Genomic DNA, 15,853 nt, shown 5'->3' on the forward strand with positions numbered 1-15,853 from the left:
GGGCGCGTCCGCGCCGCGCGTCTTCGCAGAAAACTTACTGCAAATCTTAGCAGCGGGCCGGAGACAATGATTCATACGTCTGCAGAAATACCGTGTGTGTTTGTTCTGCCTTTTTTTTTTTTCTTTTTTTTTTTTTTTTTTCTTTTTTTTTATTTCTTTCTTTTTTTTTTTTTTTTTTTTTTTTTTTCCAGCAAAGCAAGTTTGGAACAGAACGTCTCCACCATCGCTGCTTAAGCCAACACAGAGACCAAGCAAGTGCACTCATGAAATCCTACGAAACTCTGACTGTACTGTGGGGTTTGCCCTTAATAGCTTCCATTGCAAAAGCAGCTCTAGTTTTATGCACATGTCAATTATAGAATCAATTAGGTTGGAAAAGACCTCTGAGATCGTCAAGTCCAATGTATGACTGAACACCACCTTATCAGCTATACCATAGCACGAAGTGCCATCTTTTCTTGAACACCTCCAGGGACGGTGACTCCACCACCTCCCTGGGCAGCCCATTCCAGTGTCTCATCACCCTATGATGAAATTCTTCCCAATGTCCAACCTAAATGTCCCCTGGCACAGCTTGAGGCCATATCCTCTCATCCTGTCACTGGTTGCCTGGGAGAAGAGATCAACCCCAACCTGGCTATACCCTCCTTTCAGGGAGTTGTTGAGAGTAGTAAGATCACACCCTAAGCCTCCTCTTCTCCAGACCAAATGCCCCCAGCTCCCCTCAGCCTTTCCTCAAAGGACTTGTGCTCCAGACCCTTCACCAACTTTATTCTCCTTCTCTGGACAATAATGCTTATTGGATAGGGGTCTGACCGTGCCCCCCTGGGCTGCCTCCTCACAAAAAGCAACAAAGATCTGTCACTGGCCTGAAAGCACAGAGTGCTGCTTTGCATCTTGAAAGAAATGAGAGAAACTATTTCTGGAGAATAAAAGAAAAGTACAAGGGACACTTAACCATAGGCAGCTTTTAAGAGAAAACAGAGGTGGGTGCCCCCACCCCCACTGGACTACTCACTAATCTGTGGAGAGAGAGAAACCCCACCAAAGTCTGGATAAGGAAAAGGACTGGACCCAGCAGTACCCCACTGCTAAGTATTCTCCATCCTTCCATCACCCCATCTGTTCAAGGATCAGACTGGAGAGCCAGCACAATCTATGTACTGTTAAGAAGTTATGGCTTGTCTGTCCCATCACCGGATGTCCAACGCTGAAAAAGTGGCATGGCTGCTGGAGGGAACACAGGTGATTATAGATAAAGCATTAGCGTATCCCTTCCTTTTTGTGTCAGGGATATTGTGTGCCTACAGTAACACCAGCAAGCAGTAATTCTGAAACACAGAAGGTAGATTTGACATCAGCATGTGTGTATGTTCATGAGGATCTCTTTCTTTCTAGGGTGTATAAACCACAGCAGAGCACTTCCAAGCCTTTTGTAGGCCAGGGAAATGACTGCCAGATTACACTATAGACATAAAATGCCATCTAACTTCCAGTGTTGTGTTTGGATGCCTTTTTTGCAGTTCTTTATGACACAGATTTGAGGCCATATAAAGACATTTGATTACCCTCATTTTATATCCTTGTGCTAAACTTGCGATCTGAATTGTCCCATTTGAAATGAAGGAAAGACTGGATAGTGGGATTCAAACAGCTGCCTTTATCAGCTGTATAATAAAGTTGCCACATAAGATATGATTTTTTTTTCTCCTCAGACAGAGATTGCTGTCTGTAAGTAAGAGGAAATTATGCAAGATGATAAACACAATTATTCAGCAGTTCAGGAATACCCTGCAAAACCTCATTAACCAGAAAAATAACTACAGGCCAGACAAGGCAAAGAAGGGATGCTACAAGGCATCAAGGCAGACAAGGCAAAGAATGGATGAGGAAGAAATGAAGACCAACCTAGTGCATCCCCCCCACTCCCCACTTTTCCCTTTTCTCTTTTTCAGTCTGTCTCTCTGAATGAGTCTTTCTCCAGCCAAACCTCACTGCAAGACAAATGACCTGAGAAGTTTCATGAACTTTCCTTCTTTAAAATCAATTATTTCTCCAGCCTGTAATAATCAGAGGTCACAAGGGGCTCCAAGGGGCATTATCTCTGTTAAGAAAGGTACTTTTGAGTGTATTAGGGCAAACAGAAACATGCTTTGGGCAGTTAAGGCTCTGGATGACTACTCAGTAGAGGAAGGGGAGGGGGGACTAGCTCTGGATTTGCTCCAGAAAAGCAGTCTGGCTGGGAATGAACAACTTTTCAGTCTCTATCTCCTGTGAAATGCAACACAGCTGAGATACTGACACAATCTCTCATCTTGCACAACCTGTATAACTCGCCATCTCTGACTTAGTCACCACAACCTGCAGCTCTCCACAGAGTTGTGGACATGCTGCTCCTCACCCTTGCTGGACAGAAATCAAACTGCACAGAGTTTGGTCTTGGGTCTCACCCAAGACCAAACAGAAATTCTGCAGCAAATCAAGGACTTGGACCCAGGTAGCCCATACTTCCACCTAGTCACCTCATGTCTTTCCTAACCTGTTCTTCAGTCAGGAAGAAGTCAGGAATCATTCTGCAGCCAAGGGCAAGGTGGAGAAAAAGAAGGTGGAGAAAAAGAGGGGTGGTGAGAAATTGAGTTAAGGATCAAACTTCAGAAGCCTTGCTGAATGTTAACAGTTACATTCATCTTTTTCTCAGATTGAACTGCAAAAGAAAGCTGTGATTGGAGGTTTTCAATGGCAGCTGGAGCTTCTACATTTATAGAAGTAATTTGAGTTGTGATTTAAAATGTTTATTTTCAGGGCATTGATGGGAATGTGTGTCCTGCCTAAGGCCCTGGCACAACTCAGCAACTTTTATCACCATGAGTGGTGCTGAGCATCTCAGATGGCAACCACCTGGCACGTACCAGCTGGCAAATGGCCTTGCTGTGCTCGTAGGGCAGCGTGCTGCTGTGGTTACTCTGGTGTAAACTCCCTGCCTGGGCACTCCTGAGACAAGAGTGACTGAGCAAGGAGTTATACCTGTGTAACTAGAACAGTTTAATTACACTGGCAAATTTCCCCTGCAGATAAACACCAAGACAGCTCATTCTGACTCTTCCAGGAGAAAATCACTTTGGATGTCTCTGCACCTTTGTGAAGTCTGAGTGTTTACAGTGCCTTCACCCATAGCAGGAATAGCCTGCAACCCTGGACTTTACAATGCCTATCACTTTGGATCACACCTGAGTTTCTCATGCTTCCACTTATGCAATAAGTATTGAAAAAATAAATACTAAAAAAAATTAAAAATATTCTCCCCTAACATAACCCCCCCAACACCACATAGTTGGAGAAATGAATGTCATTTTTTCACTATTGTTGTTGTAAAAGGCTAATTTATTACCTATTAAAGCTTTTCCATTCTCTTCAGAGAATTACAGGAAGCCAATAGAGAAATTAAGGAAACTGATAAAAAAAATCCCCAGTCCCCCCAAAACCAGCCCCACAGTACCACTGAGGAGGATGTATGCAGCTTCTTAACAGCACACCTGATTTCTCTTCCAGCCTGGCAGTGGTCCAAAGCAGACTCAACTGCAACAGCATGTGCCAAGCTGTGTCACAAGCTCCTAACAGATCTCAGGTGATCCCCTGACACTTCCACTTGTTCCTGCTGCTTTAAAGGCAAGTGGCCAAATACATACCCCCAGATCTTGTGCCTGAGCCTGTTCAGCATCTTCTGACATGATCTTAGAAGCAGACCAAGGTAGATTTGAAGAAAGTTTATACTGGATGTTGCACTGACACTGGCATTTAAGTTATGACAGAGGATTTGACACCTCCCCCAGTCAGCAGGTTTTAAGCAGTGCTGGTCCTACCCAAAATCTTGAACTCTAAAATCAGGCACACCAAATGTATCAAAGATAAAATTTTCTTTCATTTCATCAGACTACATCCAATTTAATCCTGCAAAAACATGTGAAAAAATCCCATACTTGCATAGTTGCACATTGTTATTAACCAACTTGGAATACCTAGTAGAGACTAAGTGAAGGAAAGGCTTTACATAAAATAACCCTTTCAACTGGAATTCAAAGTATGAACCCTTGATCACCAATATGTGCAACACAGGGACTACTTCTTTCAAGTAACAGAGGTATTTGTGGGGGCGAAGAGTGCCGATTCCCATATGGCCTGGCAGTTTGAGCAAGTAAACTGCTTATTCTATAGTGCCAGAGTTTGCTGGCACTATTCCAGGTTTGAGATGATAGCTTCTGTGCTAGGAAAACATAAGAGAATATTTGCTTTCTCTGGAAACTAGGTAGGGTTTGTCAACAACCCACTTTAAGGAAGCATTATGGGACCCTTTTCCCTGTTTTTGTGTTTCTTTACAGGTGAAGAAAAAGCCTGCCACCATTCACCCCTAAAAGCACATTTAGAAAATAACAGAAATAAGCACGACTAGGGCTAGCTTGAAGGAAATTGCAATGCTGACTCCATGCACTGCACATTGACAAAATTACAAGGGCCTTACATACAAAAACCTGCAGAAATACTCAGACTTTGGGCCAAGCCTTGATTCATACCATAGTAATTCTACTCATTCCATTGGGTAATTTCAGTTCCAAAAGAAGATTCTTTTGAGGTTTTTACATTTCTCCCTATCATTATTACACTCATGTATCTTCCATATAATGGTAACAAATTCAGACATTAGTCTTCAAGTTTTCAACTATCTGACATTTTCTTTTCAAAATAAAAAATATATTTTGGCAAGAGTAAATGAAGCTGAGATTTATGAATATAAGGCAATGCCAAGTAAATATCTTCTTTTGACAGAAAGTAGTTTTTCATGGTGAACAATGGTCAAATTAGATGTTCACCTAATACTTGCCTTTCCATGACCAGATGTTCTTGACTTTCTCACAGAAGCTCATTGATGAATACGATCTTTAAGATGATGACATTATAGAAAAATGCAAAGTAATTACTGCTTTTGAACACCCTTCCTCTCATTTTGGCTTTGAACTGGAAGATTAAAAGATTCATCTTGTTAAAGCAAGGTAAACAGACAATGCACGTGCCTGCACTGGAGAAGGGAAGCAGAAGGGCTGCAACTATGACCTCTCAGATGTGCCTTTGAATTGGGGAGGGAGTTGTCAAAAAGCAGCAAACAAACCTAAAACTAACAAGCTGTTGCTGCTGTCACTACACCCTTCACACAAAAATGGGCACCAGATCCTTGTTAGCAGGATTAGCAAGGGGTGACTAAAGCTGCTGGAAGGAGTCCAGCCTGAGTGCAGTCCAAGGGGTTGTCCCAGAAGGCAGCTGGACAGCCTGCCAGCTGGGAGCTGCACCACATTTTCACATGCAGCTACAAAGCCTATAAATTAGGATTGCTGAGCCTGGAGTTAGCGTGTGCATGACTCACAAATATTTATTAGGGAGGAAGGATTGACATCTCCAACAGAGATTGCAGAGAAAAAAACAAAACAAAATCAAGGCATTGAAGTTTTGTGTAGAATCAAAAGGAGCTTGCGCTTCTCACTGCTCAGTCGAATAAGGACTGAAGGACCAAAGTAAAATATTGGTTTAGTTCTTCAGTGTTTCACCTTCCATCTAGTCATTTTTATGTTTGCTCCTTTTCACCCAAAGCCTGACCTTGTGTGTATATTTTAACATGCTAGAAGTGGGGAAGATTCCTGTCATTTGGGAATGTGCCATTAAAGTCTATGTGGGTCTGTTTTAGTAATTTGTGATACTTTTATGAGTAATCCACTGGCAGTTGAGAACAATTTTTTTTTCACTAGTTCTCCCAATATACATGTAGAGAAATTAAAAAGGAATTATTTGAATTTACATATCTTGCCTTTATTTCAGAGTTACCATTCACCCTCTTTAATCAGGCTACAGACTTAGTTGTTTGTGCATGCACTTGTTAGCCTGATAAATTATTTTAGATCAGAACAGCTTATACATGTATAATCCTATTTAATTAAGGTGTTTCCATGAAAAGTTGAAGCAGAATATCTTTCCCTTTACAATAATGTTAGAAGTCTCTCCATTAACTAAACATGGGGAGCAAGATCCTGGCTGTTCTCTTTCCCCATCAAGGTCAGTTGGAGTTTTATTATCAGTCAGCTTCAGTAACACTTTGTTACTGTCGGGTCACAATTTTATTCACAAGACCAATTGTACTGCAGAGCTACAGCTCAACTGTCTGTAGACTCTTCATTAGCTGATCTCAGTTAATGAGTAGTAGAAATTATCCAGGCATTTAATTACGAAGCATTTGAAAGGGAAGAATTATTTACAGTTCTTTAATTTTCCTTTTTCATTGTTCTGCCATTCTATGTCATACTTCAATGACTCTTCAATAATAGTAAAATGGTGTCTATTTTAATGAGGGTCTAGTGTTTTTAAATAGCCAGTCCTGAGTATTGCTGTCACTATGCCTAGGTCTAGAGTGTTCTAAAATAATGCTTTGTTTTCCCAAATACATTTAACCATTCCTCCAGTAGTTTAACACTCCCACCAATTTAAGACCCTTTTTTTTTTTTAATTTTTAAAATTTTTATCAGGGTTGCAGCTACTCTACAAATACAGTACGAATTACAGTAACAGCTTCAGTTCCAGATTAGGTAATCAAGATAAAATTGCTTACAATATATACGTTCTCTCACTGTAAGAAAACATTTTTCTTGCTGCAGTGGAACAGAGAGGCAATGGACAAGAAAGACTTAGAACATGAGAAATCAACAGCTCCAGGCTGTGCCCACCTGAACCATGCTACAGGGCTGTTCTCTTCCTTCTGCAGATATGCCAATTAATCTTTATACCTCTCACAGTCATCCTATACCTTAATGAGTGCATTAGCACTTGTACACCTCCCCCTCCACACCCCATTTACTTTTTTTTTTCATCACAGGTACTAACTGGTTAGCAGATTCACTGGCTATAATAATAGAATATCCAGAGTTGGAAGACAACCACCACAAGGCTCATCAAAGTCCAGCTCTTGGCCCTGCACAGGACAGCCCCAGGAATCACACCATGTGCCTGAGAGCATTGTCCAGATGCTACTTGAACAAGAAGACAGTAAGCAGCAAGTTATGGCTTGTGACTACAATCTCCTTGCTAAAACAACCCCAACTAATCCAATAGATATTCTCTAGATAGGCTATAACTCTGCTCTCTCCATCTCTCCATCAATGCTTTTAACCTTGTCTGTCCTACCAAAAACTGCCATTAGGTTAAGTTCCATTCAGTTACTAAAAGAACAAATGCATCAAGTTTGCAAACTCTGACCTAATTCACTGAAATAAAAAGAAAAAAAAAAAGAAAAAAGAAAAAAGAATCCATTCTACTGAGATAAAACTAAAGACTCAGGAATAAAGATGCCGCATTTCTTTGCCTCAATCACTGTAACTGCACAGTCTTTGCCAATGTTCTGTGACAATTTTCCTTTCAAGAGATTTCTTCCTACCTTACAGTATATTTTCTATCCTCTAGCAGAAGTACTTCAAGGCACCTTCACGTGTGTGAAATACATCTGTAGATCTGTAGTATGTAAAATAAAGTTGCTGCTGTAATGCAATGACCCAAGGTGCCCACGTTTGAAGTAACCTCTGTGAGCATATGAAATGTCTGCAGCTCCAGTGCTGTCAGTCTGGCATGAGCTCTGCCACTCTCCACAATGCATCGCCTTCTGCAAGTTATCTCTCTGCTCCAGGCAGACAATCCTCAAAAACAGAGTAACATAAGCAAGGAACGGCCTGGGTACACTTAATTAGTTGTAAGAAGGATATAAAACATGTATCTATTCTTCATGTCAGTTTAAATGTTGTCCAGTCTGGAAATTAAAGAAAACAAATTTACTGTATCTGATATCTGAGATATCACTGATAACAGTATTAAAAAAAAAAAAAGAAAATCCTGACAAGAAACTTTAAGCCAAACCTTCTCGGTTTCATTGCTCTGAAAGTTCAAATAAAACTGAAATAAAAAACTTTGGTTCATTTGGAGTTTTTGCAAAACCAAACCCTGACTGACAATGTTTTACAAACATGAAAGCTCCCTTGAGGTATCTTTAAATGGTCTGATTTATTACAGCTTGTAGCTAATAATTACTTTCAGAGGGGAAAAGAAAGGTAGTTCCAGTTTGTGAATTGTTGCTTTATGATATAGAAGAGTAACAATAGCCAATATGCTTTACTTAGGTGTACCGTTAATTAAAAAATTACAATGTTATTTATTTAGTTAGTTAAAGCTGATCCTATAAGGGATGGTTTTAACTCCAAACAAATCCCTCAGACCCAAGAGAGCTGATGGACAAAGAGCAGCACTGCCTACCTCACTGGAGATGAATGCTTGTGGGTAGGGTGACAGCAAGCCATAAAATAGATTAAAAAAAATTACAGGTGCTATAGGAATCCATTTGATTGATTTACTTCTGATAGTTCCTGAAAACACAGTGCACATCAAAGACATATAAAAGTGGCATCCAGATGATTTTCTCAAATAAGGTCTTAAGAAACATGATTTGTTAATCAGGATCTATGCTCTAAACATATCAAAGACACAGGTGGGGAATGTGCAGTGTTGTTAAATGAGTCTGACCTTCCTTCTTCACATCAAAACAAATCATGTTCCTAAATAACAGCTATGGAGTTAGAAAGGTTTTGGACTTCGTCATCAAATGCATGATGAAAGAAAATGTCATACAATGAGCTCTTTGCACAGACTGCTTTGCTTTGGGCAATCATTCATTCTCCTGTGTTATGAGGGTGACTATTACACAATCAGAACCATTAACAATATTGTATTTATGGGAGCTTGATTCCAGCCCTACCACTGGTACAGAGCCTCTGCAGTGTTTGGGTTTTATCTGGTGTACATAAACTGCTGATTTTAGAATAACTGACTGTAATGGTTTATAAAATCCAGTAGAGAGGCTGTTGCAGAGTGGTGCCTGACTAATGGATTTATGGGAAAGCAAATGCAAGAACACAGACACTACTGGGAAAAGCAGCAGCCTCTTTGGTGCTTGTACATCTAAACAGTTTTCAACTGCATGAACTAATAAAAGTCCATCTACTGTCTTGGTGTTTTTTCAGGTTGCAAGGACACATAGTTTTGATTTACTGTTTTTGAAAACATAGGGTTTTATTTCTGTAAGCATATGATTCAAAGGGTTCATAGCTTTATATTTTGTGTAACGGCTTTTGTCTGCTATCCATTGGAACACAATCGTAGAAATTATTCCAAATCATAGTGCAGCCTGCCTTGTAGGATTCAACAGAGAGCTTTCCAATAACTAAATGAGAAAGTGAAATAATACTTATTACTACTAAAGCAAATACTTCCCACCACAAAATGTCAAGCAATCATCTAATCACTCTAGGAAGGACAATAACTGCTCTGAAAGAATGCTTATTCCCTTATTCCTTGCTAAGAAATTGCTTATGTTGTACAAGAAAGAACAACACTTTTCCGATAGAATCTGCAAGAACTGCCTTTCTCAAAATGCTTGTGGTCATTATCAATTTATCTGTAAATCAAATTGTAAGCATCAGATAAATATCAACATTCCCTTCCACAGAAAAATGGCAAATCCAACCAGACCAAGTAGATGAAAATGTGGTAAGCAAAGGATATATATATACATATATATATATATATATATATATATATATATATATATATATATATATAGGTCCCAAGGGAAGAATACCACCACTTTATCTTTTGCTTCCTTCAGACTGGAACTACATAAATGTTAAAATTTTCTCTTCCATACAGAAAGCAACTGTTCCTAGGACATGCCATGAACCACTACAAATAAAGTTCTAACTCTTTGCTATGGGCCAGCTGTACAGGGTATTCCTAAAAGAATTACACCACTACAATCAGTAGGTATCTTTATATGATAGACAGTACTACCTAATAAAGCCTGCAGGCTGGATAGTATATATTTTTAATCACAAGTTGAATGCAATCCAAAGAGTTAAAAATAAAACAAACAAAAAACCCCACACAAAACAGTGCAGCAGTTCTAAAGAACAACCAAATTTTCAGAAATTATAATATATTTGAGGCTATTTGGCGAGCAGACACAGAGGCTAAATTCATCAAGAAAATTATTCACTCAGCATTAGCATTACAGCTGTGTTTTGCCTCCCAAGACTTTTGCCTTTATTTGCAATTGTGTTGATTATGCATATGCAAAATATTTTATCTATTCTATCTATTCCCTTTCCCTCTAAATGGTGCACTAATCTGTAATGACAAGCATGGTGCTGCACATGGAAAACTCATCTTCAGGGCAGGCAAAGGCACTTGGTTTATATCTAGCAATTTTAAAGATCTGAATGTAGGATGAAATGGGGATAAATTTTCTCTAACAATATAAATGTGGAATTTTACACAAGAATAATGCTCTGGTTTAAGGAAACATTTATGGTATGTAGCTGCATTCATTACTGATTATTCCAAAAGCATGACTGCAGCAGCAAATCAGCACTTCAATTTTAATTTGTGAGCCTTGTGTGGGGTGACAGACATTTGCATAAGAGTGACAGTAACTTTAATCCCCCTCTACCCTTGACTTGCGCCTTGGTTTCTTTGAACACATTTCTGAATCGGCGAAGCTTCAGCCAATTAGGAATTATAATACTTCTTGGGAAAGAAAAAACGTTTTCAATCCCAATACAATTTCCATGAAATAAATTATATGCATAGTGCACAGCCAGTGCAAGTAACTGTATTAAAATGCCATTGCTAATTAAATTGTATCCTTTAAAACTTGGCAGTTTGGAGCAGAAAAGGAGGGGAAAGTGTTAAATATATGTATAATTTTAAGCAATATTCTAAACACACTTTACGTGACAAATATTTGCTGAGTATTTCCTGACTAAGACACATAGTGATAGCTGTTTTCCTATTCCCTCATACAAAGGCAAGACAACAAAAGCAGCTGCCTGATTAGGGGCACTGTTGTCCTGAATCAATTACATCCCTGCAGCAGATAGCTCCACTTATGCACCTGTTTTTAAATAAAAAGCTTTTGTAGCTCTCAAGCCTTCTACAAGGGAGATGGGGGTGGGGTTGGGGGGAGAAACTACAAGTGAAAGAAACAATAATTCTTCTGAAGGTCAGCCAGGGCATCCTTCATCCCTCGCTCTCCACATTCACTGATTGCCTCCGAATAGGAAATCCGCCCAAATCTTCTGTTACAATCAAGAAGGGGGGAGGAGATCCGTGTTGAACATGTGCCACTTTCACTGGCTTTTGAAGGAATATAATTATTGTATTTAACCGACTGACTTATCTCTTTCCCAGAGCTTTTCAAGTTGAAGGGTGACAGAGCTGAGGATCCTGAGAACTGGCTGCTCATCCTGATTGCAGTGTGCCTCAAGGTACCCATTAGTGTCTCCCCACCGCACTCCCCTCCTCTCCTACCCACCCCAGCCAGGGCTGCTGCTTCAAGCTCTGCTCACAGCAGCAGTACCTGGGTCATCACTGACTCCCTGCAGTGCCTGCTGACACAGGTGGGACCTATTTACCTTCCAGCCCTAGGTGCTGTTCTCTGAAAAATGGCTGCAGACTCAGAGCCCACAATCTGGTTATTTTGATGAGTTCAAATACCAAACAAGAATCTTTCTGCAATTTATCCTGTCTCATAGCTTCTGCTAGACACCTTTCTATAAGAAATTCATTACCATTTACCACACAGAATAAAAAGAGCCTATTTATGCAGTCTTTTACTGCATGCATAAAGCTATCCTTATAATGCAAAATATTTCTCTGGAGAATTTGCATTTAGTACATCTGACCTGTCTACACACACTTTTTTCCTTTAATATTAATAAAATCTTAGTCTTTGATGCCTACATACTTCTTTTTTAACATGATGAAGTAATTAGAATACATTGTTTTCTTATTATCTGAATGCATGAAGAAAAATGCAATTGAACTGGTAAAACAGAGTGGGTTTTGGCCAAGGCTGCTATTCTGCAGTTGGTGCATATGTTCTGTTTTCAATTCCAGCTCTGAAGTGAAAAGTGTCCAAGTTCCTGTTTTCTTGCATACACAGCAGAAGACAACTAGATAGCTACTCTCATGAAAACTGCCACACAAACCCTACAAAAGGAAGATCCCCTCCAATATACATACAAGTATGTTTTAACATAATTTATGAATGCTTTTTTATTTTTTCCCTTTTGCTTTTACATGCAAAAAGGAGTCTGCAAGGTCTTTCAGAATTATAGGTCTTTTGCAATAGATATGGGCAATAAAAATCAGGGCTGAAAAAGTTCCTAAACATGCTTTTAAAAATGCTTACAAGCATTGGATTTTTCAGGCCTTAAATATCAAATTACTAAATAGGTACAATAATTGTATTTGGGCAAAAATACAATTTGATATTTAATTGCAGCAGCACTATGTAATCTAAAACTGTACAGAGCACAAGCCACATAAGAGGTATCTGAATTGCACTGAAGAATTCACTTTGTGATGGATCTCTCTCTCTCTGGATGGTTGGGGAAATCTAGGATACTCTATTTGACTACATGCTTAAGATGATGAAGTTGAGAGAAGTAAAATATGATGGAGGTAGATAAACAGATGCTTTTAACAATCTCAGTGCTTGCATAAATCCATTGGTACCCAGGCAGCTTTAGAAGCCTGACCTGCAGTGTCTGCCATATTGGGAAATGAAATTCAGGTTCTTCAGTATTTTGGTCTCAAAGATCAAAGTTTTTGTGCATTTCTTACCTCCAAAGATTATATTCAAATCCCTAACCTATGTAATTGAGGGACTGCAATTACATAGAAATTTTGTATTCTAATGGGACTTAGCTGGACAGGATATCTGTGAGAACAGATGGAAAACTCAGCCTAAACAGAGTCTGCCTGAAGGTGAATAATGACATTTTTAAAAGATACTTCTATGAAAATAAAGCCTTCCAGTAGTTTGTATTCTATTTTTTCTTTATAATTAATAAAAGTAACTTCCATCACAGATAGGCATTTTTTAAAAGCCTAAAAGAGAGTCTGGCAGTGTAAGTAATTATATATTGAACAAACTATGAAATTTTAGTACTCCTTTTCAGAACAATCTCCATTTATTTATTTTATTAAATGATAATTATGATTAATTCTGATTTTCAATTAATAAAATGGAAGTGAAGAGTTACTCATTAGAAGACATTCTGATCCAGTCAGTCTAAAGAACTGTTTCAAAAATTTCCAAAGAACAGGGACACAGTATCAGCAAACAGCACTTAAAACATGGAAACAATACAGATAATTCTGAAGTAAAAGGCCAAACAAGGAAACAAGTGGGCCCTTTTGACTTCAGTAAGGCTTGCAACATATCTCCCACAATACTCCTGAATCCAAGATAGGATGTTATAGCCTATGCAGGTACAAAATTTACTGGCTGGCTGGGCTCAGAGGGTTGGGTCAATGGGCTGTGCTGGGTGTCTGTCCTGAGACCTGTTGTGGTTAACAGTGACCCAGTTCATCAGTTACCCAGAGGAGGTAGCAGAACTCACTGCCATGAGGTTAGCAGCTCACTCCAGAACAGTGGGAGCCATCAATATGCTTGGGAGCAAAGCTGCCATTCCAGGAAACCTAGGCAGGTTGAAGGAGAGAGCTGACAGAAGCTTTTTATGAAACTCAACAAGGACAAATGAAAACCCCTTCTCCCTGGGGAGGAATAACTCCTGCAACAGTAATGGCTGGGGAGCAGCTCTCAGGGCACTGGCCTAGGGTGTGTGCAGGGATGAGCTGACCAGAAGCCAGCTGTGTCCTGGCAACAAATACAGCCAGCAGCACCCAGGGCTGTAGGTACAGGAACCCCATAACCACAGCCTCTGTCTAGTCAGCATTTCCTCTAATACACAGGAGACACTGATTAACAACCAATTTCAGAAGATGACTACCAACATGGTCAGGCCTGGAACACTTGCCTCATGAGGACAAACTGAGGGAGCTAGACTTGTTCCATCTGGAGAAGAGACAGCTTTGGTGACACCTGACAGCAGCTCCTGGTACCTACAAAGAAGTTATTGAGAAGAGGAAGACAGCCCTTCACAGTGGTTTATAGTAGGGCAATGGGAGACAACAGGCATAAACTGAAATGAGAAGTCCAGATTGTTTATCACACAAAGGTTTTTTTACTGCTTGGACAATGAAGCAGTGGAACAGACTGCCAAGAGAAGCTGAACAGTCTCCATCCTTGGAAGATTTCAAGACCAACTGGAAAAAAAACCTGAGCAACTTCATCTGAATTCATAGTTCACCCTACTTTGAGCAGGAGATTGGAGTACATGCTTCCCGATCTTTCTTTGAACTTGAATTATGCTGTGATAGTTCACACTTCAAAGAAGGAAAACAAGACCCATCTATTTTTGAATATTAAGCCAATTAAAATTTTCTCAACTAATGATAGTATTCAAATCTTGTGTTGATAATACTTGCCAAGAAATAAAGCACCTTGCTAACGTCTCACCAACTGCCATGCAAAATCTCACATTTTATTGAGAACTTAGGCCAGAGGCAAGACAAATGCACTGCTTAGAAAGAAGAATACATTTTGACTTTTCCTAAGAGTCATGATGAGATTATTTTGCTCATCCTTCTTTGCCTAGCAAAAATCAGTAAGACTGAGACCTTTAGTGTGTTTTAAGTGCCACATATTCTAAATTTGTGCAGCATATACAAACTGCATGACAAACTAAACTACAAATGGCTCCTCAAAGCTCCTATTATAGTAACTGCAAATTGAAAGAGGGGAAAGTCTGCTTGACTAGACAACAAGAAATGAAGTATAAATGTCTATGCTTTTAAGCAGCCAGACAATTTAAATCTGTAAGTATTTTGCCCTACAACAAAACACTTTAAATATTCTTTGCATTGTGTTTCTATGCAAGATTTTTTTTTTCCTTGGGGTGGGTGTTGCCTTTGTCATTTGGTACATCAGTCTCAAATGTTGAAAGTTTTGGGCTTGGGAGTACCAAGCAGCACACAGCCAAAACCAATATGCACAGACTAGAGATAGTTCTAACAGTGGATCGCTCACCCTCCCACAGACAAGTCTAAGGCAATTGGTACTGCACCTGTTTTAACACGCATGATATCACAACGTTGCTGTATGTAGACATAATAATTTAGGCAAAATGTCCTATTGCAAGATAAGTCCTCAAATTACTTAAAATATAGAACTATACTTCAAGAATAATACGTATTTATATCATTTATTCACTGGAAAATAAGCAGTTTTGTAGCTCTCTTTGTAAAGGGAGACTTCTAGTTGCCTATTTAGGCAATTTGAGCATCAATCTTCCTAGCAGATGATAACCAACATTCAGCCCTAACTGCAGCAGTGTAAATTAGAAAAGAGACATTATATTTCCTAGATTATTTTTTCTGCTCATCTATAAACACTGGTTACAATCCATGCACATGTTCAAGAGCAGATCAAGTGACTGAAAATTTTGTAAAAAGACTTCTAGTTCTAAAATATTTTGCAAAATCTATTCACACCAATCCTTGAAGGAAAAGAATCCTAGTGATGCAATAGCCCAAGTATTATTACAGTTCTCTAACTGGGACACGTAGCTCATATTTCTTTATACTATCTGCCAAGTGAGCAGCTGACAAAATCGCAAAGTGCATCTTAAACAGTAAGTGGCATTTGAGACTGTCAATGACTCTTCATTAACTTAGTGAAAGGAAATGAGTAGAATAATATTTTCTACTTTAATCATCTGTACATAGCAACTATTATAGCAACCATGCTGCTATTTACTTTTGCTGTAACAATGATGAAATACATCACAATGAAATGAAAATAAATTTAGCT

This window comes from Vidua chalybeata, chromosome 3 (genome assembly GCF_026979565.1).
Source record: "Vidua chalybeata isolate OUT-0048 chromosome 3, bVidCha1 merged haplotype, whole genome shotgun sequence".
Taxonomy (NCBI): Eukaryota; Metazoa; Chordata; class Aves; order Passeriformes; family Viduidae; genus Vidua; species Vidua chalybeata.